At 39.9% G+C, this 27,181-nt stretch overlaps 1 protein-coding gene and 36 non-coding genes across 37 annotated transcripts in view; all 37 read left to right on the forward strand.

Annotated features, from left to right (window-relative positions):
• The window catches only part of GUCY2D (guanylate cyclase 2D, retinal), a 604,889-nt gene that overhangs the window by 141,532 nt on the left and 436,176 nt on the right, over window positions 1–27,181 (forward strand). The window lies entirely within an intron of this gene.
• TRNAW-CCA (transfer RNA tryptophan (anticodon CCA)) lies at window positions 147–218 on the forward strand. The gene has a single exon. It is a non-coding gene; the product is annotated as a tRNA-Trp (tRNA).
• On the forward strand, window positions 892–963 carry TRNAW-CCA (transfer RNA tryptophan (anticodon CCA)). The gene has a single exon. It is a non-coding gene; the product is annotated as a tRNA-Trp (tRNA).
• Window positions 1,636–1,707, forward strand: TRNAW-CCA (transfer RNA tryptophan (anticodon CCA)). The gene has a single exon. It is a non-coding gene; the product is annotated as a tRNA-Trp (tRNA).
• TRNAW-CCA (transfer RNA tryptophan (anticodon CCA)) lies at window positions 2,380–2,451 on the forward strand. Its single transcript has one exon. It is a non-coding gene; the product is annotated as a tRNA-Trp (tRNA).
• TRNAW-CCA (transfer RNA tryptophan (anticodon CCA)) lies at window positions 3,124–3,196 on the forward strand. Its single transcript has one exon. It is a non-coding gene; the product is annotated as a tRNA-Trp (tRNA).
• TRNAW-CCA (transfer RNA tryptophan (anticodon CCA)) lies at window positions 3,870–3,941 on the forward strand. The gene has a single exon. It is a non-coding gene; the product is annotated as a tRNA-Trp (tRNA).
• Window positions 4,615–4,686, forward strand: TRNAW-CCA (transfer RNA tryptophan (anticodon CCA)). The gene has a single exon. It is a non-coding gene; the product is annotated as a tRNA-Trp (tRNA).
• Window positions 5,358–5,429, forward strand: TRNAW-CCA (transfer RNA tryptophan (anticodon CCA)). Its single transcript has one exon. It is a non-coding gene; the product is annotated as a tRNA-Trp (tRNA).
• On the forward strand, window positions 6,103–6,174 carry TRNAW-CCA (transfer RNA tryptophan (anticodon CCA)). Its single transcript has one exon. It is a non-coding gene; the product is annotated as a tRNA-Trp (tRNA).
• TRNAW-CCA (transfer RNA tryptophan (anticodon CCA)) lies at window positions 6,847–6,918 on the forward strand. Its single transcript has one exon. It is a non-coding gene; the product is annotated as a tRNA-Trp (tRNA).
• On the forward strand, window positions 7,592–7,663 carry TRNAW-CCA (transfer RNA tryptophan (anticodon CCA)). Its single transcript has one exon. It is a non-coding gene; the product is annotated as a tRNA-Trp (tRNA).
• Window positions 8,338–8,409, forward strand: TRNAW-CCA (transfer RNA tryptophan (anticodon CCA)). The gene has a single exon. It is a non-coding gene; the product is annotated as a tRNA-Trp (tRNA).
• On the forward strand, window positions 9,082–9,154 carry TRNAW-CCA (transfer RNA tryptophan (anticodon CCA)). The gene has a single exon. It is a non-coding gene; the product is annotated as a tRNA-Trp (tRNA).
• On the forward strand, window positions 9,828–9,899 carry TRNAW-CCA (transfer RNA tryptophan (anticodon CCA)). Its single transcript has one exon. It is a non-coding gene; the product is annotated as a tRNA-Trp (tRNA).
• On the forward strand, window positions 10,572–10,643 carry TRNAW-CCA (transfer RNA tryptophan (anticodon CCA)). Its single transcript has one exon. It is a non-coding gene; the product is annotated as a tRNA-Trp (tRNA).
• On the forward strand, window positions 11,316–11,387 carry TRNAW-CCA (transfer RNA tryptophan (anticodon CCA)). The gene has a single exon. It is a non-coding gene; the product is annotated as a tRNA-Trp (tRNA).
• On the forward strand, window positions 12,061–12,132 carry TRNAW-CCA (transfer RNA tryptophan (anticodon CCA)). The gene has a single exon. It is a non-coding gene; the product is annotated as a tRNA-Trp (tRNA).
• On the forward strand, window positions 12,806–12,877 carry TRNAW-CCA (transfer RNA tryptophan (anticodon CCA)). The gene has a single exon. It is a non-coding gene; the product is annotated as a tRNA-Trp (tRNA).
• On the forward strand, window positions 13,550–13,621 carry TRNAW-CCA (transfer RNA tryptophan (anticodon CCA)). The gene has a single exon. It is a non-coding gene; the product is annotated as a tRNA-Trp (tRNA).
• On the forward strand, window positions 14,294–14,365 carry TRNAW-CCA (transfer RNA tryptophan (anticodon CCA)). Its single transcript has one exon. It is a non-coding gene; the product is annotated as a tRNA-Trp (tRNA).
• TRNAW-CCA (transfer RNA tryptophan (anticodon CCA)) lies at window positions 15,039–15,110 on the forward strand. The gene has a single exon. It is a non-coding gene; the product is annotated as a tRNA-Trp (tRNA).
• TRNAW-CCA (transfer RNA tryptophan (anticodon CCA)) lies at window positions 15,783–15,854 on the forward strand. The gene has a single exon. It is a non-coding gene; the product is annotated as a tRNA-Trp (tRNA).
• TRNAW-CCA (transfer RNA tryptophan (anticodon CCA)) lies at window positions 16,528–16,599 on the forward strand. The gene has a single exon. It is a non-coding gene; the product is annotated as a tRNA-Trp (tRNA).
• On the forward strand, window positions 17,274–17,345 carry TRNAW-CCA (transfer RNA tryptophan (anticodon CCA)). The gene has a single exon. It is a non-coding gene; the product is annotated as a tRNA-Trp (tRNA).
• On the forward strand, window positions 18,019–18,090 carry TRNAY-AUA (transfer RNA tyrosine (anticodon AUA)). The gene has a single exon. It is a non-coding gene; the product is annotated as a tRNA-Tyr (tRNA).
• TRNAY-AUA (transfer RNA tyrosine (anticodon AUA)) lies at window positions 18,764–18,835 on the forward strand. Its single transcript has one exon. It is a non-coding gene; the product is annotated as a tRNA-Tyr (tRNA).
• TRNAW-CCA (transfer RNA tryptophan (anticodon CCA)) lies at window positions 19,509–19,580 on the forward strand. Its single transcript has one exon. It is a non-coding gene; the product is annotated as a tRNA-Trp (tRNA).
• On the forward strand, window positions 20,255–20,326 carry TRNAW-CCA (transfer RNA tryptophan (anticodon CCA)). Its single transcript has one exon. It is a non-coding gene; the product is annotated as a tRNA-Trp (tRNA).
• On the forward strand, window positions 21,000–21,071 carry TRNAW-CCA (transfer RNA tryptophan (anticodon CCA)). Its single transcript has one exon. It is a non-coding gene; the product is annotated as a tRNA-Trp (tRNA).
• On the forward strand, window positions 21,746–21,817 carry TRNAW-CCA (transfer RNA tryptophan (anticodon CCA)). The gene has a single exon. It is a non-coding gene; the product is annotated as a tRNA-Trp (tRNA).
• TRNAW-CCA (transfer RNA tryptophan (anticodon CCA)) lies at window positions 22,492–22,563 on the forward strand. Its single transcript has one exon. It is a non-coding gene; the product is annotated as a tRNA-Trp (tRNA).
• Window positions 23,237–23,308, forward strand: TRNAY-AUA (transfer RNA tyrosine (anticodon AUA)). The gene has a single exon. It is a non-coding gene; the product is annotated as a tRNA-Tyr (tRNA).
• Window positions 24,727–24,798, forward strand: TRNAW-CCA (transfer RNA tryptophan (anticodon CCA)). Its single transcript has one exon. It is a non-coding gene; the product is annotated as a tRNA-Trp (tRNA).
• Window positions 25,472–25,543, forward strand: TRNAW-CCA (transfer RNA tryptophan (anticodon CCA)). The gene has a single exon. It is a non-coding gene; the product is annotated as a tRNA-Trp (tRNA).
• Window positions 26,216–26,287, forward strand: TRNAW-CCA (transfer RNA tryptophan (anticodon CCA)). The gene has a single exon. It is a non-coding gene; the product is annotated as a tRNA-Trp (tRNA).
• On the forward strand, window positions 26,960–27,031 carry TRNAW-CCA (transfer RNA tryptophan (anticodon CCA)). The gene has a single exon. It is a non-coding gene; the product is annotated as a tRNA-Trp (tRNA).

A 27,181-nucleotide genomic window follows, 5' to 3' on the forward strand; every position in this document is an offset into this window, starting at 1 on the left:
CAAAAGAAAGTCTCTTAGGCCGTCGATCAAACAGTTCCAAAAACTGTGAGTATAACATTACTAGCAGTAAACCCATATTGTCATTGTAAAGAAAAGAAAATCTCTTAGGCCGTCAATGTAACTTTTCCAATGCACAAGAATGCAGGGACCTCGTGGCGCAACGGTAGCACGTCTGACTCCAGATCAGAAGGTTGCGTGTGCAAATCACGTCGGGGTCAGTGAGCTTTTTCACACAAGCTTATGTCTTCACATGGACTCCTTGAAATGCTGTAACCGATTGGTAATATTCTGAAAGGGCAAAACATTGAAAGTACACTTAGCTCACTATCCTCATAGGAGCTGAGAAAGTACACTGTCCACTCTCTCACAGCAATAAAAAATATCCCTTAGCTTGCTACGCAATTGGGCAAAGTTCTACAACCCTTATTTTGGGGCTGCTGGTGCAGTTGTATAGAAGTGACTATAAACGCTATATTTTCATTTGAACATGACACTTTTCATGTAGTATGATGTGTTTAAGAAGGTGTTTAGTGTGGCTGCCTTTTAAAATGCTGTTAACCTTTTTCATTTGAAGAGAAAGCAAAGAAAAATAAGCAGTGGACACAGTAGTGAGTGTCTGAGGATAGAAGCATTGTGTGGCATTTCTGGTATTCTCTTTTTTGCTTAAAATTGTGTAGAGAAGAGAACACTGGTACCCTCTGTGAGTATAGCATTATTAGCAGTAAACCATTGTTGTCATTGTAAACAAAAGAAAGTCTCTTAGGTCGTCGATCAAACAGTTCCAAAAACTGTCAGTATAACATTACTAGCAGTAAACCCATTTTGTCATTGTAAAGAAAAGAAAGTCTCTTAGGCCGTCGATGTAACTGTTCCAATACGAAAGAATGCAGGGACCTCGTGGCGCAACGGTAGCGCGTCTGACTCCAGATCAGAAGGTTGCGTGTTCAAATCTCGTCGGGGTCAGTGAGCTTTTTCACACAAGCCCATGTCTTCACATGGACTCCTTGAAATGCTGTAACCGATTGGAAAATTCTGACAGGGCAAAACATTGAAAGTACACGTAGCTCACTATCCTCATAGGAGCTGAGAAAATACACTGTCCACTCTCCCACAGCAATTAAAAATATCTCTTAGCTTGCTACGCAATTGGGCAAAGTTCTACAACCCTTCTTTTGGGGCTGCTGGTGCAGTTGTATAGAAGTGACAATAAACGCTATATTTTCATTTGAACATGACACTTTTCATGTAGCATGATGTGTTTAAGAAGGTGTTTAGTGTGGCTGCCTGTAAAATGCTGTTAACCTTTTTCATTTGAAGAGAAAGCAAAGAAAAATAAGCAGTGGGCACAGTAGTGAGTGTCTGAGGATAGAAACATTGTGTGGCATTTCTGGTATTCTCTTTTTTGCTTAAAATTGTGTAGAGAAGAGAACGCTGGTACCCTCTGTGAGTATAGCATTATTAGCAGTAAACCATTGTTGTCATTGTAAACAAAAGAAAGTCTCTTAAGCCGTCGATCAAACAGTTCCAAAAAACTGTCAGTATAACATTACTAGCAGTAAACCCATATTGTCATTGTAAAGAAAAGATAATCTCTTAGGCCGTCGATGTAACTTTTCCAATGCACAAGAATGCAGGGACCTCGTGGCGCAACGGTAGCGCTTCTGACTCCAGATCAGAAGGTTGCGTGTTCAAATCACGTCGGGGTCAGTGAGCTTTTTCACACAAGCCCATGTCTTCACATGGACTCCTTGAAATGCTGTAACCGATTGGAAAATTCTGACAGGGCAAAACATTGAAGGTACACGTAGCTCACTATCCTCATAGGAGCTGAGAAAGTACACTGTCCACTCTCTCACAGCAATTAAAAATATCCCTTAGCTTGCTATGCAATTGGGCAAAGTTCTACAACCCTTCTTTTGGGGCTGCTGGTGCAGTTGTATAGAAGTTACTAAAAACGCTATATTTTCATTTGAACATGACACTTTTCATGTAGCATGATGTGTTTAAGAAGGTGTTTAGTGTGGCTGCCTTTTAAAATGCTGTTAACCTTTTTCATTTGAAGAGAAAGCAAAGAAAAATAAGCAGTGGGCACAGTAGTGAGTGTCTGAGGATAGAAGCATTGTGTGGCATTTCTGGTATTCTCTTATTTGCTTAAAATTGTGTAGAGAAGAGAACGCTGGTACCCTCTGTGAGTATAGCATTATTAGCAGTAAACCATTGTTGTCATTGTAAACAAAAGAAAGTCTCTTAGGCCGTCGATCAAACAGTTCCAAAAACTGTGAGTATAACATTACTAGCAGTAAACCCATATTGTCATTGTAAAGAAAAGAAAGTCTCTTAGGCCGTCGATGTAACTTTTCCAATACAAAAGAATGCAGGGACCTCGTGGCGCAACGGTAGCGCGTCTGACTCCAAATCAGAAGGTTGCGTGTTCAAATCACGTCGGGGTCAGTGAGCTTTTTCACACAAGCCCATGTCTTCACATGGACTCCTTGAAATGCTGTAACCGATTGGAAAATTCTGAAAGGGCAAAACATTGAAAGTACACGTAGCTAACTATCCTCATAGGAGCTGAGAAAGTACACTGTCCACTCTCTCACAGCAATAAAAAATATCCCTTAGCTTGCTACGCAATTGGGCAAAGTTCTACAACCCTTGTTTTGGGGCTGCTGGTGCAGTTGTATAGAAGTGACTATAAATGCTATATTTTCATTTGAACATGACACTTTTCATGTAGCATGATGTGTTTAAGAAAGTGTTTAGTGTGGCTGCCTTTTAAAATGCTGTTAACCTTTTTCATTTGAAGAGAAAGCAAAGAAAAATAAGCAGTGGGCACAGTAGTGAGTGTCTGAGGATAGAAACATTGTGTGGCATTTCTGGTATTCTCTTTTTTGCTTAAAATTGTGTAGAGAAGAGAACGCTGGTACCCTCTGTGAGTATAGCATTATTAGCAGTAAACCATTGTTGTCATTGTAAACAAAAGAAAGTCTCTTAGTTCGTCGATCAAACAGTTCCAAAAACTGTCAGTATAACATTACTAGCAGTAAACCCATTTTGTCATTGTAAAGAAAAGAAAGTCTCTTAGGCCTTCGATGTAACTGTTCCAATATGAAAGAATGCAGGGACCTCGTGGCGCAACGGTAGCGCGTCTGACTCCAGATCAGAAGGTTGCGTGTTCAAATCACGACGGGGGTCAGTGAGCTTTTTCACACAAGCCCATGTCTTCACAAGGACTCCTTGAAATGCTGTAACCGATTGGTAATATTCTGAAAGGGCAAAACATTGAAAGTACACTTAGCTCACTATCCTCATAGGAGCTGAGAAAGTACACTGTCCACTCTCTCACAGCAATAAAAAATATCCCTTAGCTTGCTACACAATTGGGCAAAGTTCTACACGCCTTCTTTTGGGGATGCTGGTGCAGTTGTATAGAAGTGACTATAAACGCTATATTTTCATTTGAACATGACACTTTTCATGTAGCATGATGTGTTTAAGAAGGTGTTTAGTGTGGCTGCCTTTGAAAATGCTGTTAACCTTTTTCATTTGAAGGGAAAGCAAAGAAAAATAAGCAGTGGACACAGTAGTGAGTGTCTGAGGATAGAAGCATTGTGTGGCATTTCTGGTATTCTCTTTTTTGCTTAAAATTGTGTAGAGAAGAGAACGCTGGTACCCTCTGTGAGTATAGCATTATTAGCAGTAAACCATTGTTGTCATTGTAAACAAAAGAAAGTCTCTTAAGTCGTCGATCAAACAGTTCCAAAAACTGTCAGTATAACATTACTAGCAGTAAACCCATTTTGTCATTGTAAAGAAAAGAAAGTCTCTTAGGCCGTCGATGTAACTGTTCCAATACGAAAGAATGCAGGGACCTCGTGGCGCAACGGTAGCGCGTCTGACTCCAGATCAGAAGGTTGCTTGTTCAAATCACGTCGGGGTCAGTGAGCTTTTTCACACAAGCCCATGTCTTCACATGGACTCCTTGAAATGCTGTAACCGATTGGAAAATTCTGAAAGGGCAAAACATTGAAAGTACACGTAGCTAACTATCCTCATAGGAGCTGAGAAAGTACACTGTCCACTCTCTCATAGCAATAAAAAATATCCCTTAGCTTGCTACGCAATTGGGCAAAGTTCTACAACCCTTGTTTTGGGGCTGCTGGTGCAGTTGTATAGAAGTGACTATAAACGCTATATTTTAATTTGAACATGACACTTTTCTTGTAGCATGATGTGTTTAAGAAGGTGTTTAGTGTGGCTGCCTTTTAAAATACTGTTAACCTTTTTCATTTGAAGAGAAAGCAAAGAAAAATAAGCAGTGGGCACAGTAGTGAGTGTCTGAGGATAGAAACATTGTGTGGCATTTCTGGTATTCTCTTTTTTGCTTAAAATTGTGTAGAGAAGAGAACACTGGTACCCTCTGTGAGTATAGCATTATTAGCAGTAAACCATTGTTGTCATTGTAAACAAAAGAAAGTCTCTTAAGCCGTCGATCAAACAGTTCCAAAAAACTGTCAGTATAACATTACTAGCAGTAAACCCATATTGTCATTGTAAAGAAAAGAAAATCTCTTAGGCCGTCGATGTAACTTTTCCAATGCACAAGAATGCAGGGACCTCGTGGCGCAACGGTAGCGCGTCTGACTCCAGATCAGAAAGTTGCATGTTCAAATCACGTCGGGGTCAGTGAGCTTTTTCACACAAGCCCATGTCTTCACATGGACTCCTTGAAATGCTGTAACCGATTGGAAAATTCTGACAGGGCAAAACATTGAAGGCACACGTAGCTCACTATCCTCATAGGAGCTGAGAAAGTACACTGTCCACTCTCTCACAGCAATTAAAAATATCCCTTAGCTTGCTACGCAATTGGGCAAAGTTCTACAACCCTTCTTTTGGGGCTGCTGGTGCAGTTGTATAGAAGTGACTAAAAACGCTATATTTTCATTTGAACATGACACTTTTCATGTAGCATGATGTGTTTAAGAATGTGTTTAGTGTGGCTGCCTTTTAAAATGCTGTTAACCTTTTTCATTGAAGAGAAAGCAAAGAAAAATAAGCAGTGGGCACAGTAGTGAGTGACTGAGGATAGAAGCATTGTGTGGCATTTCTGGTATTCTCTTTTTTGCTTAAAATTGTGTAGAGAAGAGAACGCTGGTACCCTCTGTGAGTATAGCATTATTAGCAGTAAACCATTGTTGTCATTGTAAACAAAAGAAAGTCTCTTAGTTCGTCGATCAAACAGTTCCAAAAACTGTCAGTATAACATTACTAGCAGTAAACCCATTTTGTCATTGTAAAGAAAAGAAAGTCTCTTAGGCCGTCGATGTAACTGTTCCAATATGAATGAATGCAGGGACCTCGTGGCGCAACGGTAGCGCGTCTGACTCCAGATCAGAAGGTTGCGTGTTCAAATCACGTTGGGGTCAGTGAGCTTTTTCACACAAGCCCATGTCTTCACATGGACTCCTTGAAATGCTGTAACCGATTGGTAATATTCTGAAAGGGCAAAACATTGAAAGTACACTTAGCTAACTATCCTCATAGGAGCTGAGAAAGTACACTGTCCACTCTCTCACAGCAATAAAAAATATCCCTTAGCTTGCTACACAATTGGGCAAAGTTCTACAAGCCTTCTTTTGGGGCTGCTGGTGCAGTTGTATAGAAGTGACTATAAACGCTATATTTTCAATTGAACATGACACTTTTCATGTAGCATGATGTGTTTAAGAAGGTGTTTAGTGTGGCTGCCTTTTAAAATGCTGTTAACCTTTTTCATTTGAAGAGAAAGCAAAGAAAAATAAGCAGTGGGCACAGTAGTGAGTGTCTGAGGATAGAAGCATTGTGTGGCATTTCTGGTATTCTCTTATTTGCTTAAAATTGTGTAGAGAAGAGAACGCTGGTACCCTCTGTGAGTATAGCATTATTAGCAGTAAACCATTGTTGTCATTGTAAACAAAAGAAAGTCTCTTAGGCCGTCGATCAAACAGTTCCAAAAACTGTGAGTATAACATTACTAGCAGTAAACCCATATTGTCATTGTAAAGAAAAGAAAGTCTCTTAGGCCGTCGATGTAACTTTTCCAATACAAAAGAATGCAGGGACCTCGTGGCGCAACGGTAGCGCGTCTGACTCCAGATCAGAAGGTTGCGTGTTCAAATCACGTCGGGGTCAGTGAGCTTTTTCACACAATCCCATGTCTTCACATGGACTCCTTGAAATGCTGTAACCGATTGGAAAATTCTGAAAGGGCAAAACATTGAAAGTACACGTAGCTAACTATCCTCATAGGAGCTGAGAAAGTACACTGTCCACTCTCTCACAGCAATAAAAAATATCCCTTAGCTTGCTACGCAATTGGGCAAAGTTCTACAACCCTTGTTTTGGGGCTGCTGGTGCAGTTGTATAGAAGTGACTATAAATGCTATATTTTCATTTGAACATGACACTTTTCATGTAGCATGATGTGTTTAAGAAAGTGTTTAGTGTGGCTGCCTTTTAAAATGCTGTTAACCTTTTTCATTTGAAGAGAAAGCAAAGAAAAATAAGCAGTGGGCACAGTAGTGAGTGTCTGAGGATAGAAACATTGTGTGGCATTTCTGGTATTCTCTTTTTTGCTTAAAATTGTGTAGAGAAGAGAACGCTGGTACCCTCTGTGAGTATAGCATTATTAGCAGTAAACCATTGTTGTCATTGTAAACAAAAGAAAGTCTCTTACTTCGTCCATCAAACAGTTCCAAAAACTGTCAGTATAACATTACTAGCAGTAAACCCATTTTGTCATTGTAAAGAAAAGAAAGTCTCTTAGGCCTTCGATGTAACTGTTCCAATATGAAAGAATGCAGGGACCTCGTGGCGCAACGGTAGCGTGTCTGACTCCAGATCAGAAGGTTGCGTGTTCAAATCACGACGGGGTCAGTGAGCTTTTTCACACAAGCCCATGTCTTCACAAGGACTCCTTGAAATGCTGTAACCGATTGGTAATATTCTGAAAGGGCAAAACATTGAAAGTACACTTAGCTCACTATCCTCATAGGAGCTGAGAAAGTACACTGTCCACTCTCTCACAGCAATAAAAAATATCCCTTAGCTTGCTACACAATTGGGCAAAGTTCTACACGCCTTCTTTTGGGGATGCTGGTGCAGTTGTATAGAAGTGACTATAAACGCTATATTTTCATTTGAACATGACACTTTTCATGTAGCATGATGTGTTTAAGAAGGTGTTTAGTGTGGCTGCCTTTTAAAATGCTGTTAACCTTTTTCATTTGTAGAGAAAGCAAAGAAAAATAAGCAGTGGGCACAGTAGTGAGTGTCTGAGGATAGAAGCATTGTGTGGCATTTCTAGTATTCTCTTATTTGCTTAAAATTGTGTAGAGAAGAGAACGCTGGTACCCTCTGTGAGTATAGCATTATTAGCAGTAAACCATTGTTGTCATTGTAAACAAAAGAAAGTCTCTTAGGCCATCGATCAAACAGTTCCAAAAACTGTCAGTATAACATTACTAGCAGTAAACCCATTTTGTCATTGTAAAGAAAAGAAAGTCTCTTAGGCCGTCGATGTAACTGTTCCAATATGAAAGTATGCAGGGACCTCGTGGCGCAACGTTAGCGCGTCTGACTCCAGATCAGAAGGTTGCGTGTTCAAATCACGTCGGGGTCAGTGAGCTTTTTCACACAAGCCCATGTCTTCACATGGACTCCTTGAAATGCTGTAACCGATTGGTAATATTCTGAAAGGGCAAAACATTGAAAGTACACTTAGCTCACTATCCTCATAGGAGCTGAGAAAGTGCACTGTCCACTCTCTCACAGCAATAAAAATTATCCCTTAGCTTGCTACACAATTGGGCAAAGTTCTACAAGCCTTCTTTTGGGGCTGCTGGTGCAGTTGTATAGAAGTGACTATAAACGCTATATTTTCATTTGAACATGACACTTTTCATGTAGCATGATGTGTTTAAGAAAGTGTTTAGTGTGGCTGCCTTTTAAAATGCTGTTAACCTTTTTCATTTGAAGAGAAAGCAAAGAAAAATAAGCAGTGGGCACAGTAGTGAGTGTCTGAGGATAGAAACATTGTGTGGCATTTCTGGTATTCTCTTTTTTGCTTAAAATTGTGTAGAGAAGAGAACGCTGGTACCCTCTGTGAGTATAGCATTATTAGCAGTAAACCATTGTTGTCATTGTAAACAAAAGAAAGTCTCTTAAGCTGCCGATCAAACAGTTCCAAAAAACTGTCAGTATAACATTACTAGCAGTAAACCCATATTGTCATTGTAAAGAAAAGAAAATCTCTTAGGCCGTCGATGTAACTTTTCCAATGCACAAGAATGCAGGGACCTCGTGGCGCAACGGTAGCGCGTCTGACTCCAGATCAGAAGGTTGCGTGTTCAAATCACGTCGGGGTCAGTGAGCTTTTTCACACAAGCCCATGTCTTCACATGGACTCCTTGAAATGCTGTAACCGATTGGTAATATTCTGAAAGGGCAAAACATTGAAAGTACACTTAGCTCACTATCCTCATAGGAGCTGAGAAAGTGCACTGTCCACTCTCTCACAGCAATAAAAAATATCCCTTAGCTTGCTACACAATTGGGCAAAGTTCTACAAGCCTTCTTTTGGGGCTGCTGGTGCAGTTGTATAGAAGTGACTATAAACGCTATATTTTCATTTGAACATGACACTTTTCATGTATCATGATGTGTTTAAGAAGGTGTTTAGTGTGGCTGCCTTTTAAAATGCTGTTAACCTTTTTCATTTGAAGAGAAAGCAAAGAAAAATAAGCAGTGGGCACAGTAGTGAGTGTCTGAGGATAGAAGCATTGTGTGGCATTTCTGGTATTCTCTTATTTGCTTAAAATTGTGTAGAGAAGAGAACGCTGGTACCCTCTGTGAGTATAGCATTATTAGCAGTAAACCATTGTTGTCATTGTAAACAAAAGAAAGTCTCTTAGGCCGTCGATCAAACAGTTCCAAAAACTGTGAGTATAACATTACTAGCAGTAAACCCATATTGTCATTGTAAAGAAAAGAAAGTCTCTTAGGCCGTCGATGTAACTTTTCCAATACAAAAGAATGCAGGGTCCTCGTGGCGCAACGGTAGCGCGTCTGACTCCAGATCAGAAGGTTGCGTGTTCAAATCACGTCGGGGTCAGTGAGCTTTTTCACACAAGCCCATGTCTTCACATGGACTCCTTGAAATGCTGTAACCGATTGGAAAATTCTGAAAGGGCAAAACATTGAAAGTACACTTAGCTCACTATCCTCATAGGAGCTGAGAAAGTACACTGTCCACTCTCTCACAGCAATAAAAAATATCCCTTAGCTTGCTACGCAATTGGGCAAAGTTCTACAACCCTTCTTTTGGGGCTGCTGAAGCAGTTGTATAGAAGTGACTGTAAACGCTATATTTTCATTTGAACATGACACTTTTCATGTAGCATGATGTGTTTAATAAAGTGTTTAGTGTGGCTGCCTTTTAAAATGCTGTTAACCTTTTTCATTTGAAGAGAAAGCAAAGAAAAATAAGCAGTGGGCACAGTAGTGAGTGTCTGAGGATAGAAACATTGTGTGGCATTTCTGGTATTCTCTTTTTTGCTTAAAATTGTGTAGAGAAGAGAACGCTGGTACCCTCTGTGAGTATAGCATTATTAGCAGTAAACCATTGTTGTCATTGTAAACAAAAGAAAGTCTCTTAAGCCGCCGATTAAACAGTTCCAAAAAACTGTCAGTATAACATTACTAGCAGTAAACCCATATTGTCATTGTAAAGAAAAGAAAATCTCTTAGGCCGTCGATGTAACTTTTCCAATGCACAAGAATGCAGGGACCTCGTGGCGCAACGGTAGCGCGTCTGACTCCAGATCAGAAGGTTGCGTGTTCAAATCACGTCGGGGTCAGTGAGCTTTTTCACACAAGCCCATGTCTTCACATGGACTCCTTGAAATGCTGTAACCGATTGGAAAATTCTGACAGGGCAAAACATTGAAGGTACACGTAGCTCACTATCCTCATAGGAGCTGAGAAAGTACACTGTCCACTCTCTCACAGCAATTAAAAATATCCCTTAGCTTGCTACGCAATTGGGCAAAGTTCTACAACCCTTCTTTTGGGGCTGCTGGTGCAGTTGTATAGAAGTGACTAAAAACGCTATATTTTCATTTGAACATGACACTTTTCATGTAGCATGATGTGTTTAAGAAGGTGTTTAGTGTGGCTGCCTTTTAAAATGCTGTTAACCTTTTTCATTTGAAGAGAAAGCAAAGAAAAATAAGCAGTGGGCACAGTAGTGAGTGTCTGAGGATAGAAGCATTGTGTGGCATTTCTGGTATTCTCTTATTTGCTTAAAATTGTGTAGAGAAGAGAACGCTGGTACCCTCTGTGAGTATAGCATTATTAGCAGTAAACCATTGTTGTCATTGTAAACAAAAGAAAGTCTCTTAGGCCGTCGATCAAACAGTTCCAAAAACTGTGAGTATAACATTACTAGCAGTAAACCCATATTGTCATTGTAAAGAAAAGAAAGTCTCTTAGGCCGTCGATGTAACTTTTCCAATACAAAAGAATGCAGGGACCTCGTGGCGCAACGGTAGCGCGTCTGACTCCAAATCAGAAGGTTGCGTGTTCAAATCACGTCGGGGTCAGTAAGCTTTTTCACACAAGCCCATGTCTTCACATGGACTCCTTGAAATGCTGTAACCGATTGGAAAATTCTGAAAGGGCAAAACATTGAAAGTACACATAGCTAACTATCCTCATAGGAGCTGAGAAAGTACACTGTCCACTCTCTCACAGCAATAAAAAATATCCCTTAGCTTGCTACGCAATTGGGCAAAGTTCTACAACCCTTGTTTTGGGGCTGCTGGTGCAGTTGTATAGAAGTGACTATAAACGCTATATTTTCATTTGAACATGACACTTTTCATGTAGCATGATGTGTTTAAGAAAGTGTTTAGTGTGGCTGCCTTTTAAAATGCTGTTAACCTTTTTCATTTGAAGAGAAAGCAAAGAAAAATAAGCAGTGGGCACAGTAGTGAGTGACTGAGGATAGAAGCATTGTGTGGCATTTGTGGTATTCTCTTTTTTGCTTAAAATTGTGTAGAGAAGAGAACGCTGGTACCCTCTGTGAGTATAGCATTATTCGCAGTAAACCATTGTTGTCATTGTAAACAAAAGAAAGTCTCTTAGTTCGTCGATCAAACAGTTCCAAAAACTGTCAGTATAACATTACTAGCAGTAAACCCATTTTGTCATTGTAAAGAAAAGAAAGTCTCTTAGGCCGTCGATGTAACTGTTCCAATATGAAAGAATGCAGGGACCTCGTGGCGCAACGGTAGCGCGTCTGACTCCAGATCAGAAGGTTGCGTGTTCAAATCACGTTGGGGTCAGTGAGCTTTTTCACACAAGCCCATGTCTTCACATGGACTCCTTGAAATGCTGTAACCGATTGGTAATATTCTGAAAGGGCAAAACATTGAAAGTACACTTAGCTCACTATCCTCATAGGAGCTGAGAAAGTACACTGTCCACTCTCTCACAGCAATAAAAAATATCCCTTAGCTTGCTACACAATTGGGCAAAGTTCTACACGCCTTCTTTTGGGGATGCTGGTGCAGTTGTATAGAAGTGACTATAAACGCTATATTTTCATTTGAACATGACACTTTTCATGTAGCATGATGTGTTTAAGAAGGTGTTTAGTGTGGCTGCCTTTTAAAATGCTGTTAACCTTTTTCATTTGAAGAGAAAGCAAAGAAAAATAAGCAGTGGGCACAGTAGTGAGTGTCTGAGGATAGAAGCATTGTGTGGCATTTCTGGTATTCTCTTATTTGCTTAAAATTGTGTAGAGAAGAGAACGCTGGTACCCTCTGTGAGTATAGCATTATTAGCAGTAAACCATTGTTGTCATTGTAAACAAAAGAAAGTCTCTTAGTTTGTCGATCAAACAGTTCCAAAAACTGTCAGTATAACATTACTAGCAGTAAACCCATTTTGTCATTGTAAAGAAAAGAAAGTCTCTTAGGCCGTCGATGTAACTGTTCCAATATGAAAGAATGCAGGGACCTTGTGGCGCAACGGTAGCGCGTCTGACTCCAGATCAGAAGGTTGCTTGTTCAAATCACGTCGGGGTCAGTGAGCTTTTTCACACAAGCCCATGTCTTCACATGGACTCCTTGAAATGCTGTAACCGATTGGTAATATTCTGAAAGGGCAAAACATTGAATGTACACTTAGCTCACTATCCTCATAGGAGCTGAGAAAGTACACTGTCCACTCTCTCACAGCAATAAAAAATATTCCTTAGCTTGCTACACAATTGGGCAAAGTTCTACACGCCTTCTTTTGGGGATGCTGGTGCAGTTGTATAGAAGTGACTATAAACGCTATATTTTCATTTGAACATGACACTTTTCATGTAGCATGATGTGTTTAAGAAGGTGTTTAGTGTGGCTGCCTTTTAAAATGCTGTTAACCTTTTTCATTTGAAGAGAAAGCAAAGAAAAATAAGCAGTGGGCACAGTAGTGAGTGTCTGAGGATAGAAGCATTGTGTGGCATTTCTGGTATTCTCTTATTTGCTTAAAATTGTGTAGAGAAGAGAACGCTGGTACCCTCTGTGAGTATAGCATTATTAGCAGTAAACCATTGTTGTCATTGTAAACAAAAGAAAGTCTCTTAGGGCGTCGATCAAACAGTTCCAAAAACTGTGAGTATAACATTACTAGCAGTAAACCCATATTGTCATTGTAAAGAAAAGAAAGTCTCTTAGGCCGTCGATGTAACTTTTCCAATACAAAAGAATGCAGGTACCTCGTGGCGCAACGGTAGCGCGTCTGACTCCAGATCAGAAGGTTGCGTGTTCAAATCACGTCGGGGTCAGTGAGCTTTTTCACACAAGCCCATGTCTTCACATAGACTCCTTGAAATGCTGTAACCGATTGGAAAATTCTGAAAGGGCAAAATATTGAAAGTACACTTAGCTCACTATCCTCATAGGAGCTGAGAAAGTACACTGTCCACTCTCTCACAGCAATAAAAAATATCCCTTAGCTTGCTACGCAATTGGGCAAAGTTCTACAACCCTTCTTTTGGGGCTGCTGATGCAGTTGTATAGAAGTGACTATAAACGCTATATTTTCATTTGAACATGACACTTTTCATGTAGCATGATGTGTTTAAGAAAGTGTTTAGTGTGGCTGCCTTTTAAAATGCTGTTAACCTTTTTCATTTGAAGAGAAAGCAAAGAAAAATAAGCAGTGGGCACAGTAGTGAGTGTCTGAGGATAGAAGCATTGTGTGGCATTTCTGGTATTCTCTTTTTTGCTTAAAATTGTGTAGAGAAGAGAACGCTGGTACCCTCTGTGAGTATAGCATTATTAGCAGTAAACCATTGTTGTCATTGTAAACAAAAGAAAGTCTCTTAGGCCGTCGATCAAACAGTTCCAAAAACTGTCAGTATAACATTACTAGCAGTAAACCCATATTGTCATTGTAAAGAAAAGAAAATCTCTTAGGCCGTCGATGTAACTTTTCCAATGCACAAGAATGCAGGGACCTCGTGGCGCAACGGTAGCGCGTCTGAATCCAGATCAGAAGGTTGCGTGTTCAAATCACGTCGGGGTCAGTGAGCTTTTTCACACAAGCCCATGTCTTCACATGGACTCCTTGAAATGCTGTAACCGATTGGAAAATTCTGAAAGGGCAAAACATTGAAAGTACACGTAGCTCACTATCCTCATAGGAGCTGAGAAAGTACACTGTCCACTCTCTCACAGCAATAAAAAATATCCCTTAGCTTGCTACACAATTGGGCAAAGTTCTACAACCCTTCTTTTGGGGCTGCTGGTGCAGATGTATAAAAGTGACTATAAACGCTATATTTTCATTTGAACATGACACTTTTCTTGTAGCATGATGTGTTTAAGAAGGTGTTTAGTGTGGCTGCATTTTAAAATGCTGTTAACCTTTTTCATTTGAAGAGAAAGCAAAGAAAAATAAGCAGTGGACACAGTAGTGAGTGTCTGAGGATAGAAGCATTGTGTGGCATTTCTGGTATTCTCTTTGTTGCTTAAAATTGTGTAGAGAAGAGAACGCTGGTACCCTCTGTGAGTATAGAATTATTAGCAGTAAACCATTGTTGTCATTGTAAACAAAAGAAAGTCTCTTAGGTCGTCGATCAAACAGTTCCAAAAACTGTCAGTATAACATTACTAGCAGTAAACCCATTTTGTCATTGTAAAGAAAAGAAAGTCTCTTAGGCCGTCGATGTAACTGTTCCAATATGAAAGAATGCAGGGACCTCGTGGCGCAACGGTTGCGCGTCTGACTCCAGATCAGAAGGTTGCGTGTTCAAATCATGTTGTGGTCAGTGAGCTTTTTCACACAAGCCCATGTCTTCACATGGACTCCTTGGAATGCTGTAACCGATTGGTAATATTCTGAAAGGGCAAAACATTGAAAGTACACTTAGCTCACTATCCTCATAGGAGCTGAGAAAGTACACTGTCCACTCTCTCACAGCAATAAAAAATATCCCTTAGCTTGCTACGCAATTGGGCAAAGTTCTACAACCCTTCTTTTGGGGCTGCTAGTGCAGTTGTATAGAAGTGACTATAAACGCTATATTTTCATTTGAACATGACACTTTTTATGTAGCATGATGTGTTTAAGAATGTGTTTAGTGTGGCTGCCTTTTAAAATGCTGTTAACCTTTTTCATTTAAAGAGAAAGCAAAGAAAAATAAGCAGTGGGCACAGTAGTGAGTGTCTGAGGATAGAAGCATTGTGTGGCATTTCTGGTATTCTCTTTTTTGCTTAAAATTGTGTAGAGAAGAGAACGCTGGTACCCTCTGTGAGTATAGCATTATTAGCAGTAAACCATTGTTGTCATTGTAAACAAAAGAAAGTCTCTTAGGGCGTCGATCAAACAGTTCCAAAAACTGTCAGTATAACATTACTAGCAGTAAACCCATATTGTCATTGTAAAGAAAAGAAAATCTCTTAGGCCGTCGATGTAACTTTTCCAATACAAAAGAATGCAGGGACCTCGTGGCGCAACGGTAGCGCGTCTGAATCCAGATCAGAAGGTTGCGTGTTCAAATCACGTCGAGGTCAGTTAGCTTTTTCACACAAGCCCATGTCTTCACATGGACTCCTTGAAATGCTGTAACCGATTGGAAAATTCTGAAAGGGCAAAACATTGAAAGTACACGTAGCTCACTATCCTCATAGGAGCTGAGAAAGTACACTGTCCACTCTCTCACAGCAATAAAAAATATCCCTTAGCTTGCTACGCAATTGGGCAAAGTTCTACAACCCTTCTTTTGGGGCTGCTGGTGCAGTTGTATAAAAGTGACTATAAACGCTATATTTTCATTTGAACATGACACTTTTCTTGTAGCATGATGTGTTTAAGAAGGTGTTTAGTGTGGCTGCATTTTAAAATGCTGTTAACCTTTTTCATTTGAAGAGAAAGCAAAGAAAAATAAGCAGTGGACACAGTAGTGAGTGTCTGAGGATAGAAGCATTGTGTGGCATTTCTGGTATTCTCTTTTTTGCTTAAAATTGTGTAGAGAAGAGAACGCTGGTACCCTCTGTGAGTATAGAATTATTAGCAGTAAACCATTGTTGTCATTGTAAACAAAAGAAAGTCTCTTAGGTCGTCGATCAAACAGTTCCAAAAACTGTCAGTATAACATTACTAGCAGTAAACCCATTTTGTCATTGTAAAGAAAAGAAAGTCTCTTAGGCCGTCGATGTAACTGTTCCAATATGAAAAAATGCAGGGACCTCGTGGCGCAACGGTTGCGCGTCTGACTCCAGATCAGAAGGTTGCGTGTTCAAATCATGTTGTGGTCAGTGAGCTTTTTCACACAAGCCCATGTCTTCACATGGACTCCTTGAAATGCTGTAACCGATTGGTAATATTCTGAAAGGGCAAAACATTGAAAGTACACTTAGCTCACTATCCTCATAGGAGCTGAGAAAGTACACTGTCCACTCTCTCACAGCAATAAAAAATATCCCTTAGCTTGCTACGCAATTGGGCAAAGTTCTACAACCCTTCTTTTGGGGCTGCTGGTGCAGTTGTATAGAAGTGACTATAAACGCTATATTTTCATTTGAACATGACACTTTTCATGTAGCATGATGTGTTTAAGAATGTGTTTAGTGTGGCTGCCTTTTAAAATGCTGTTAACCTTTTTCATTTGAAGAGAAAGCAAAGAAAAATAAGCAGTGGGCACAGTAGTGAGTGACTGAGGATAGAAGCATTGTGTGGCATTTCTGGTATTCTCTTTTTTGCTTAAAATTGTGTAGAGAAGAGAACGCTGGGACCCTCTGTAAGTATAGCATTATTAGCAGTAAACCATTGTTGTCATTGTAAACAAAAGAAAGTCTCTTAGGGCGTCGATCAAACAGTTCCAAAAACTGTCAGTATAACATTACTAGCAGTAAACCCATATTGTCATTGTAAAGAAAAGAAAATCTCTTAGGCCGTCGATGTAACTTTTCCAATACAAAAGAATGCAGGGACCTCGTGGCGCAACGGTAGCGCGTCTGACTCCAGATCAGAAGGTTGCGTGTTCAAATCACGTCGGGGTCAGTGAGCTTTTTCACACAAGCCCATGTCTTCATATGGACTCCTTGAAATGCTGTAACCGAATGGTAATATTCTAAAAAGAGGAAAACATTGAAAGTACACTTAGCTCACTATCCTCATAGGAGCTGAGAAAGTACACTGTCCACTCTCTCACAGTAATAAAAAATATCCCTTAGCTTGCTATGCAATTGGGCAAAGTTCTACAACCCTTCTTTTGGGGCTGCTAGTGCAGTTGTATAGAAGTGACTATAAACGCTATATTTTCATTTGAACATGACACTTTTTATGTAGCATGATGTGTTTAAGAATGTGTTTAGTGTGGCTGCCTTTTAAAATGCTGTTAACCTTTTTCATTTAAAGAGAAAGCAAAGAAAAATAAGCAGTGGGCACAGTAGTGAGTGTCTGAGGATAGAAGCATTGTGTGGCATTTCTGGTATTCTCTTTTTTGCTTAAGATTGTGTAGAGAAGAGAACGCTGGTACCCTCTGTGAGTATAGCATTATTAGCAGTAAACCATTGTTGTCATTGTAAACAAAAGAAAGTCTCTTAGGGCGTCGATCAAACAATTCCAAAAACTGTCAGTATAACATTACTAGCAGTAAACCCATATTGTCATTGTAAAGAAAAGAAAATCTCTTAGGCCGTCGATGTAACTTTTCCAATACAAAAGAATGCAGGGACCTCGTGGCGCAACGGTAGCGCGTCTGACTCCAGATCAGAAGGTTGCGTGTTCAAATCACGTCGGGGTCAGTGAGCTTTTTCACACAAGCCCATGTCTTCACATGGACTCCTTGAAATGCTGTAACCGATTGGTAATATTCTGAAAGGGCAAAACATTGAAAGTACACTTAGCTCACTATCCTCATAGGAGCTGAGAAAGTACACTGTCCACTCTCTCACAGCAATAAAAAATATCCCTTAGCTTGCTACGCAATTGGGCAAAGTTCTACAACCCTTCTTTTGGGGCTGCTGGTGCAGTTGTATAGAAGTGACTATAAACGCTATATTTTCATTTGAACATGACACTTTTCATGTAGCATGATGTGTTTAAGAATGTGTTTAGTGTGGCTGCCTTTTAAAATGCTGTTAACCTTTTTCATTTGAAGAGAAAGCAAAGAAAAATAAGCAGTGGGCACAGTAGTGAGTGACTGAGGATAGAAGCATTGTGTGGCATTTCTGGTATTCTCTTTTTTGCTTAAAATTGTGTAGAGAAGAGAACGCTGGGACCCTCTGTGAGTATAGCATTATTAGCAGTAAACCATTGTTGTCATTGTAAACAAAAGAAAGTCTCTTAGGGCGTCGATCAAACAGTTCCAAAAACTGTCAGTATAACATTACTAGCAGTAAACCCATATTGTCATTGTAAAGAAAAGAAAATCTCTTAGGCCGTCGATGTAACTTTTCCAATACAAAAGAATGCGTGGACCTCGTGGCGCAACGGTAGCGCGTCTTACTATAGATCAGAAGGTTGCGTGTTCAAATCACGTCGGGGTCAGTGAGCTTTTTCACACAAGCCCATGTCTTCACATGGACTCCTTGAAATGCTGTAACCGATTGGTAATATTCTGAAAGGGCAAAACATTGAAAGTACACTTAGCTCACTATCCTCATAGGAGCTGAGAAAGTACACTGTCCACTCTCTCACAGCAATAAAAAATATCCCTTAGCTTACTACGCAATTGGGCAAAGTTCTACAACCCTTCTTTTGGGGCTGCTGGTGCAGTTGTATAGAAGTGACTATAAACGCTATATTTTCATTTGAACATGACACTTTTCATGTAGCATGATGTGTTTAAGAATGTGTTTAGTGTGGCTGCCTTTTAAAATGCTGTTAACCTTTTTCATTTGAAGAGAAAGCAAAGAAAAATAAGCAGTGGGCACAGTAGTGAGTGACTGAGGATAGAAGCATTGTGTGGCATTTCTGGTATTCTCTTTTTTGCTTAAAATTGTGTAGAGAAGAGAATGCTGGGACCCTCTGTAAGTATAGCATTATTAGCAGTAAACCATTGTTGTCATTGTAAACAAAAGAAAGTCTCTTAGGGCGTTGATCAAACAGTTCCAAAAACTGTCAGTATAACATTACTAGCAGTAAACCCATATTGTCATTGTAAAGAAAAGAAAATCTCTTAGGCCGTCGATGTAACTTTTCCAATACAAAAGAATGTATGGACCTCGTGGCGCAACGGTAGCGCGTCTTACTATAGATCAGAAGGTTGCGTGTTCAAATCACGTCGGGGTCAGTGAGCTTTTTCACACAAGCCCATGTCTTCACATGGACTCCTTGAAATGCTGTAACCGATTGGTAATATTCTGAAAGGGCAAAACATTGAAAGTACACTTAGCTCACTATCCTCATAGGAGCTGAGAAAGTACACTGTCCACTCTCTCAAAGCAATAAAAAATATCCCTTAGCTTGCTACGCAATTGGGCAAAGTTCTACAACCCTTCTTTTGGGGCTGCTGGTGCAGTTGTATAGAAGTGACTATAAACGCTATATTTTCATTTGAACATGACACTTTTCATGTAGCATGATGTGTTTAAGAATGTGTTTAGTGTGGCTGCCTTTTAAAATGCTGTTAACCTTTTTCATTTGAAGAGAAAGCAAAGAAAAATAAGCAGTGGGCACAGTAGTGAGTGACTGAGGATAGAAGCATTGTGTGGCATTTCTGGTATTCTCTTTTTTGCTTAAAATTGTGTAGAGAAGAGAATGCTGGGACCCTCTGTAAGTATAGCATTATTAGCAGTAAACCATTGTTGTCATTGTAAACAAAAGAAAGTCTCTTAGGGCGTCGATCAAACAGTTCCAAAAACTGTCAGTATAACATTACTAGCAGTAAACCCATATTGTCATTGTAAAGAAAAGAAAATCTCTTAGGCCGTCGATGTAACTTTTCCAATACAAAAGAATGCAGGGACCTCGTGGCGCAACGGTAGCGCGTCTGACTCCAGATCAGAAGGTTGCGTGTTCAAATCACGTCGGGGTCAGTGAGCTTTTTCACACAAGCCCATGTCTTCATATGGACTCCTGGAAATGCTGTAACCGATTGGTAATATTCTAAAAAGAGGAAAACATTGAAAGTACACTTAGCTCACTATCCTCATAGGAGCTGAGAAAGTACACTGTCCACTCTCTCACAGCAATAAAAAATATCCCTTAGCTTGCTACGCAATTGGGCAAAGTTCTACAACCCTTCTTTTGGGGCTGCTAGTGCAGTTGTATAGAAGTGACTATAAACGCTATATTTTCATTTGAACATGACACTTTTCATGTAGCATGATGTGTTTAAGAATGTGTTTAGTGTGGCTGCCTTTTAAAATGCTGTTAACCTTTTTCATTTGAAGAGAAAGCAAAGAAAAATAAGCAGTGGGCACAGTAGTGAGTGTCTGAGGATAGAAGCATTGTGTGGCATTTCTGGTATTCTCTTTTTTGCTTAAAATTGTGTAGAGAAGAGAACGCTGGTACCCTCTGTGAGTATAGCATTATTAGCAGTAAACCATTGTTGTCATTGTAAACAAAAGAAAGTCTCTTAGGGCGTCGATCAAACAGTTCCAAAAACTGTCAGTATAACATTACTAGCAGTAAACCCATATTGTCATTGTAAAGAAAAGAAAATCTCTTAGGCCGTCGATGTAACTTTTCCAATACAAAAGAATGCATGGACCTCGTGGCGCAACGGTAGCGCGTCTGACTCCAGATCAGAAGGTTGCGTGTTCAAATCACGTGGGGGTCAGTGAGCTTTTTCACACAAGCCCATGTCTTCACATGGACTCCTTGAAATGCTGTAACCGATTGGTAATATTCTGAAAGGGCAAAACATTGAAATTACACTTAGCTCACTATCCTCATAGGAGCTGAGAAAGTACACTGTCCACTCTCTCACAGCAATAAAAAATATCCCTTAGCTTGCTACGCAATTGGGCAAAGTTCTACAACCCTTCTTTTGGGGCTGCTGGTGCAGTTGTATAGAAGTGACTATAAACGCTATATTTTCATTTGAACATGACACTTTTCATGTAGCATGATGTGTTTAAGAATGTGTTTAGTGTGGCTGCCTTTTAAAATGCTGTTAACCTTTTTCATTTAAAGAGAAAGCAAAGAAAAATAAGCAGTGGGCACAGTAGTGAGTGTCTGAGGATAGAAGCATTGTGTGGCATTTCTGGTATTCTCTTTTTTGCTTAAAATTGTGTAGAGAAGAGAACGCTGGTACCCTCTGTGAGTATAGCATTATTAGCAGTAAACCATTGTTGTCATTGTAAACAAAAGAAAGTCTCTTAGGGCGTCGATCAAACAGTTCCAAAAACTGTCAGTATAACATTACTAGCAGTAAACCCATATTGTCATTGTAAAGAAAAGAAAATCTCTTAGGCCGTCGATGTAACTTTTCCAATACAAAACAATGCAGGGACCTCGTGGCGCAACGGTAGCACGTCTGACTCCAGATCAGAAGGTTGCGTGTTCAAATCACGTTGGGGTCAGTGAGCTTTTTCACACAAGCCCATGTCTTCATATGGACTCCTGGAAATGCTGTAACCGATTGGTAATATTCTAAAAAGAGGAAAACATTGAAAGTACACTTAGCTCACTATCCTCATAGGAGCTGAGAAAGTACACTGTCCACTCTCTCACAGCAATAAAAAATATCCCTTAGCTTGCTACGCAATTGGGCAAAGTTCTACAACCCTTCTTTTGGGGCTGCTAGTGCAGTTGTATAGAAGTGACTATAAACGCTATATTTTCATTTGAACATGACACTTTTTATGTAGCATGATGTGTTTAAGAATGTGTTTAGTGTGGCTGCCTTTTAAAATGCTGTTAACCTTTTTCATTTAAAGAGAAAGCAAAGAAAAATAAGCAGTGGGCACAGTAGTGAGTGTCTGAGGATAGAAGCATTGTGTGGCATTTCTGGTATTCTCTTTTTTGCTTAAAATTGTGTAGAGAAGAGAACGCTGGTACCCTCTGTGAGTATAGCATTATTAGCAGTAAACCATTGTTGTCATTGTAAACAAAAGAAAGTCTCTTAGGGCGTCGATCAAACAATTCCAAAAACTGTCAGTATAACATTACTAGCAGTAAACCCATATTGTCATTGTAAAGAAAAGAAAATCTCTTAGGCCGTCGATGTAACTTTTCCAATACAAAACAATGCAGGGACCTCGTGGCGCAACGGTAGCGCGTCTGACTCCAGATCAGAAGGTTGTGTGTTCAAATCACGTCGGGGTCAGTGAGCTTTTTCACACAAGCCCATGTCTTCATATGGACTCCTGGAAATGCTGTAACCGATTGGTAATATTCTAAAAAGAGGAAAACATTGAAAGTACACTTAGCTCACTATCCTCATAGGAGCTGAGAAAGTACACTGTCCACTCTCTCACAGCAATAAAAAATATCCCTTAGCTTGCTACGCAATTGGGCAAAGTTCTACAACCCTTCTTTTGGGGCTGCTAGTGCAGTTGTATAGAAGTGACTATAAACGCTATATTTTCATTTGAACATGACACTTTTTATGTAGCATGATGTGTTTAAGAATGTGTTTAGTGTGGCTGCCTTTTAAAATGCTGTTAACCTTTTTCATTTAAAGAGAAAGCAAAGAAAAATAAGCAGTGGGCACAGTAGTGAGTGTCTGAGGATAGAAGCATTGTGTGGCATTTCTGGTATTCTCTTTTTTGCTTAAAATTGTGTAGAGAAGAGAACGCTGGTACCCTCTGTGAGTATAGCATTATTAGCAGTAAACCATTGTTGTCATTGTAAACAAAAGAAAGTCTCTTAGGGCGTCGATCAAACAATTCCAAAAACTGTCAGTATAACATTACTAGCAGTAAACCCATATTGTCATTGTAAAGAAAAGAAAATCTCTTAGGCCGTCGATGTAACTTTTCCAATACAAAAGAATGCAGGGACCTCGTGGCGCAACGGTAGCGCGTCTGACTCCAGATCAGAAGGTTGCGTGTTCAAATCACGTCGGGGTCAGTGAGCTTTTTCACACAAGCCCATGTCTTCACATGGACTCCTTGAAATGCTGTAACCGATTGGTAATATTCTGAAAGGGCAAAACATTGAAAGTACACTTAGCTCACTATCCTCATAGGAGCTGAGAAAGTACACTGTCCACTCTCTCACAGCAATAAAAAATATCCCTTAGCTTGCTACGCAATTGGGCAAAGTTCTACAACCCTTCTTTTGGGGCTGCTGGTGCAGTTGTATAGAAGTGACTATAAACGCTATATTTTCATTTGAACATGACACTTTTCATGTAGCATGATGTGTTTAAGAATGTGTTTAGTGTGGCTGCCTTTTAAAATGCTGTTAACCTTTTTCATTTGAAGAGAAAGCAAAGAAAAATAAGCAGTGGGCACAGTAGTGAGTGACTGAGGATAGAAGCATTGTGTGGCATTTCTGGTATTCTCTTTTTTGCTTAAAATTGTGTAGAGAAGAGAACGCTGGGACCCTCTGTGAGTATAGCATTATTAGCAGTAAACCATTGTTGTCATTGTAAACAAAAGAAAGTCTCTTAGGGCGTTGATCAAACAGTTCCAAAAACTGTCAGTATAACATTACTAGCAGTAAACCCATATTGTCATTGTAAAGAAAAGAAAATCTCTTAGGCCGTCGATGTAACTTTTCCAATACAAAAGAATGCATGGACCTCGTGGCGCAACGGTAGCGCGTCTTACTATAGATCAGAAGGTTGCGTGTTCAAATCACGTCGGGGTCAGTGAGCTTTTTCACACAAGCCCATGTCTTCACATGGACTCCTTGAAATGCTGTAACCGATTGGTAATATTCTGAAAGGGCAAAACATTGAAAGTACACTTAGCTCACTATCCTCATAGGAGCTGAGAAAGTACACTGTCCACTCTCTCACAGCAATAAAAAATATCCCTTAGCTTGCTACGCAATTGGGCAAAGTTCTACAACCCTTCTTTTGGGGCTGCTGGTGCAGTTGTATAGAAGTGACTATAAACACTATATTTTCATTTGAACATGACACTTTTCATGTAGCATGATGTGTTTAAGAATGTGTTTAGTGTGGCTGCCTTTTAAAATGCTGTTAACCTTTTTCATTTGAAGAGAAAGCAAAGAAAAATAAGCAGTGGGCACAGTAGTGAGTGACTGAGGATAGAAGCATTGTGTGGCATTTCTGGTATTCTCTTTTTTGCTTAAAATTGTGTAGAGAAGAGAACGCTGGGACCCTCTGTGAGTATAGTATTATTAGCAGTAAACCATTGTTGTCATTGTAAACAAAAGAAAGTCTCTTAGGGCGTCGATCAAACAGTTCCAAAAACTGCCAGTATAACATTACTAGCAGTAAACCCATATTGTCATTGTAAAGAAAAGAAAATCTCTTAGGCCGTCGATGTAACTTTTCCAATACAAAAGAATGCAGGGACCTCGTGGCGCAACTGTAGCGCGTCTGACTCCAGATCAGAAGGTTGCACGTTCAAATCACGTCGGGGTCAGTGAGCTTTTTCACACAAGCCCATGTCTTCACATGGACTCCTTGAAATGCTGTAACCAATTGGTAATATTCTGAAAGGGCAAAACATTGAAAGTACACTTAGCTCACTATCCTCATAGGAGCTGAGAAAGTACACTGTCCACTCTCTCACAGCAATAAAAAATATCCCTTAGCTTGCTACGCAATTGGGCAAAGTTCTACAACCCTTCTTTTGGGGCTGCTGGTGCAGTTGTATAGAAGTGACTATAAACGCTATATTTTCATTTGAACATGACACTTTTCATGTAGCATGATGTGTTTAAGAAAGTGTTTAGTGTGGCTGCCTTTTAAAATGCTGTTAACCTTTTTCATTTGAAGAGAAAGCAAAGAAAAATAAGCAGTGGGCACAGTAGTGAGTGACTGAGGATAGAAGCATTGTGTGGCATTTCTGGTATTCTCTTTTTTGCTTAAAATTGTGTAGAGAAGAGAACGCTGGTACCCTCTGTGAGTATAGCATTATTAGCAGTAAACCATTGTTGTCATTGTAAACAAAAGAAAGTCTCTTAGGTCGTCGATCAAACAGTTCCAAAAACTGTCAGTATAACATTACTAGCAGTAAACCCATTTTGTCATTGTAAAGAAAAGAAAGTCTCTTAGGCCGTCGATGTAACTTTTCCAATACTAAAGAAAGCAGGGACCTCGTGGCGCAACAGTAGCGCGTCTGACTCCAGATCAGAAGGTTGCGTGTTCAAATCACGTTGGGGTCAGTGAGCTTTTTCACACAAGCCCATGTCTTCACATGGACTCCTTGAAATGCTGTAACCGATTGGTAATATTCTGAAAGGGCAAAACATTGAGAGTACACTTAGCTCACTATCCTCATAGGAGCTGAGAAAGTACACTGTCCACTCTCTCACAGCAATAAAAAATATCCCTTAGCTTGCTACGCAATTGGGCAAAGTTCTACAACCCTTCTTTTTGGGCTGCTGTTGCAGTTGTATAGAAGTGACTATAAACGCTATATTTTCATTTGAACATGACACTTTTCATGTAGCATGATGTGTTTAAGAAAGTGTTTAGTGTGGCTGCCTTTTAAAATGCTGTTAACCTTTTTCATTTGAAGAGAAAGCAAAGAAAAATAAGCAGTGGGCACAGTAGTGAGTGTCTGAGGATAGAAGCATTGTGTGGCATTTCTGGTATTCTCTTTTTTGCTTAAAATTGTGTAGAGAAGAGAACGCTGGTACCCTCTGTGAGTATAGCATTATTAGCAGTAAACCATTGTTGTCATTGTAAACAAAAGAAAGTCTCTTAGGCCGTCGATCAAACAGTTCCAAAAACTGTGAGTATAACATTACTAGCAGTAAACCCATATTGTCATTGTAAAGAAAAGAAAGTCTCTTAGGCCGTCGATGTAACTTTTCCAATACTAAAGAATGCAGGAACCTCGTGGCGCAACGGTAGCGCGTCTGACTCCAAATCAGAAGGTTGCGTGTTCAAATCACGTCGGGGTCAGTGAGCTTTTTCACACAAGCCCATGTCTTCACATGGACTCTTTGAAATGCTGTAACCGATTGGAAAATTCTGAAAGGGCAAAACATTGAAAGTACACTTAGCTCACTATCCTCATAGGAGCTGAGAAAGTACACTGTCCACTCTCTCACAGCAATAAAAAATATCCCTTAGCTTGCTACGCAATTGGGCAAAGTTCTACAACCCTTCTTTTGGGGCTGCTGGTGCAGTTGTATAGAAGTGACTATAAACGCTATATTTTCATTTGAACATGACACTTTTCATGTAGCATGATGTGTTTAAGAAAGTGTTTAGTGTGGCTGCCTTTTAAAATGCTGTTAACCTTTTTCATTTGAAGAGAAAGCGAAGAAAAATAAGCAGTGGGCACAGTAGTGAGTGTCTGAGGATAGAAGCATTGTGTGGCATTTCTGGTATTCTCTTTTTTGCTTAAAATTGTGTAGAGAAGAGAACGCTGGTACCCTCTGTGAGTATAGCATTATTAGCAGTAAACCATTGTTGTCATTGTAAACAAAAGAAAGTCTCTTAGGCCGTCGATCAAACAGTTCCAAAAACTGTGAGTATAACATTACTAGCAGTAAACCCATATTGTCATTGTAAAGAAAAGAAAGTCTCTTAGGCCGTCGATGTAACTTTTCCAATACTAAAGAATGCAGGGACCTCGTGGCGCAACGGTAGCGCGTCTGACTCCAAATCAGAAGGTTGCGTGTTCAAATCACGTCGGGGTCAGTGAGCTTTTTCACACAAGCCCATGTCTTCACATGGACTCTTTGAAATGCTGTAACCGATTGGAAAATTCTGAAAGGGCAAAACATTGAAAGTACACTTAGCTCACTATCCTCATAGGAGCTGAGAAAGTACACTGTCCACTCTCTCACAGCAATAAAAAATATCCCTTAGCTTGCTACGCAATTGGGCAAAGTTCTACAACCCTTCTTTTGGGGCTGCTGGTGCAGTTGTATAGAAGTGACTATAAACGCTATATTTTCATTTGAACATGACACTTTTCATGTAGCATGATGTGTTTAAGAAAGTGTTTAGTGTGGCTGCCTTTTAAAATGCTGTTAACCTTTTTCATTTGAAGAGAAAGCAAAGAAAAATAAGCAGTGGGCACAGTAGTGAGTGTCTGAGGATAGAAACATTGTGTGGCATTTCTGGTATTCTCTTTTTTGCTTAAAATTGTGTAGAGAAGAGAACGCTGGTACCCTCTGTGAGTATAGCATTATTAGCAGTATTCCATTGTTGTCATTGTAAACAAAAGAAAGTCTCTTAGGCCGTCGATCAAACAGTTCCAAAAACTGTGAGTATAACATTACTAGCAGTAAACCCATATTGTCATTGTAAAGAAAAGAAAGTCTCTTAGGCCGTCGATGTAACTTTTCCAATTCTAAAGAAAGCAGCGACCTCGTGGCGCAACGGTAGCGCGTCTGACTCCAGATCAGAAGGTTGTGTGTTCAAATCATGTCGGGGTCAGTGAGCTTTTTCACACAAGCCCATGTCTTCACATGGACTCCTTGAAATGCTGTAACCGATTGGTAATATTCTGAAAGGGCAAAACATTGAAAGTACACTTAGCTCACTATCCTCATAGGAGCTGAGAAAGTACACTGTCCACTCTCTCAC

Source organism: Hyperolius riggenbachi, chromosome 3, assembly GCF_040937935.1.
Source record: "Hyperolius riggenbachi isolate aHypRig1 chromosome 3, aHypRig1.pri, whole genome shotgun sequence".
NCBI lineage: Eukaryota > Metazoa > Chordata > Amphibia > Anura > Hyperoliidae > Hyperolius > Hyperolius riggenbachi.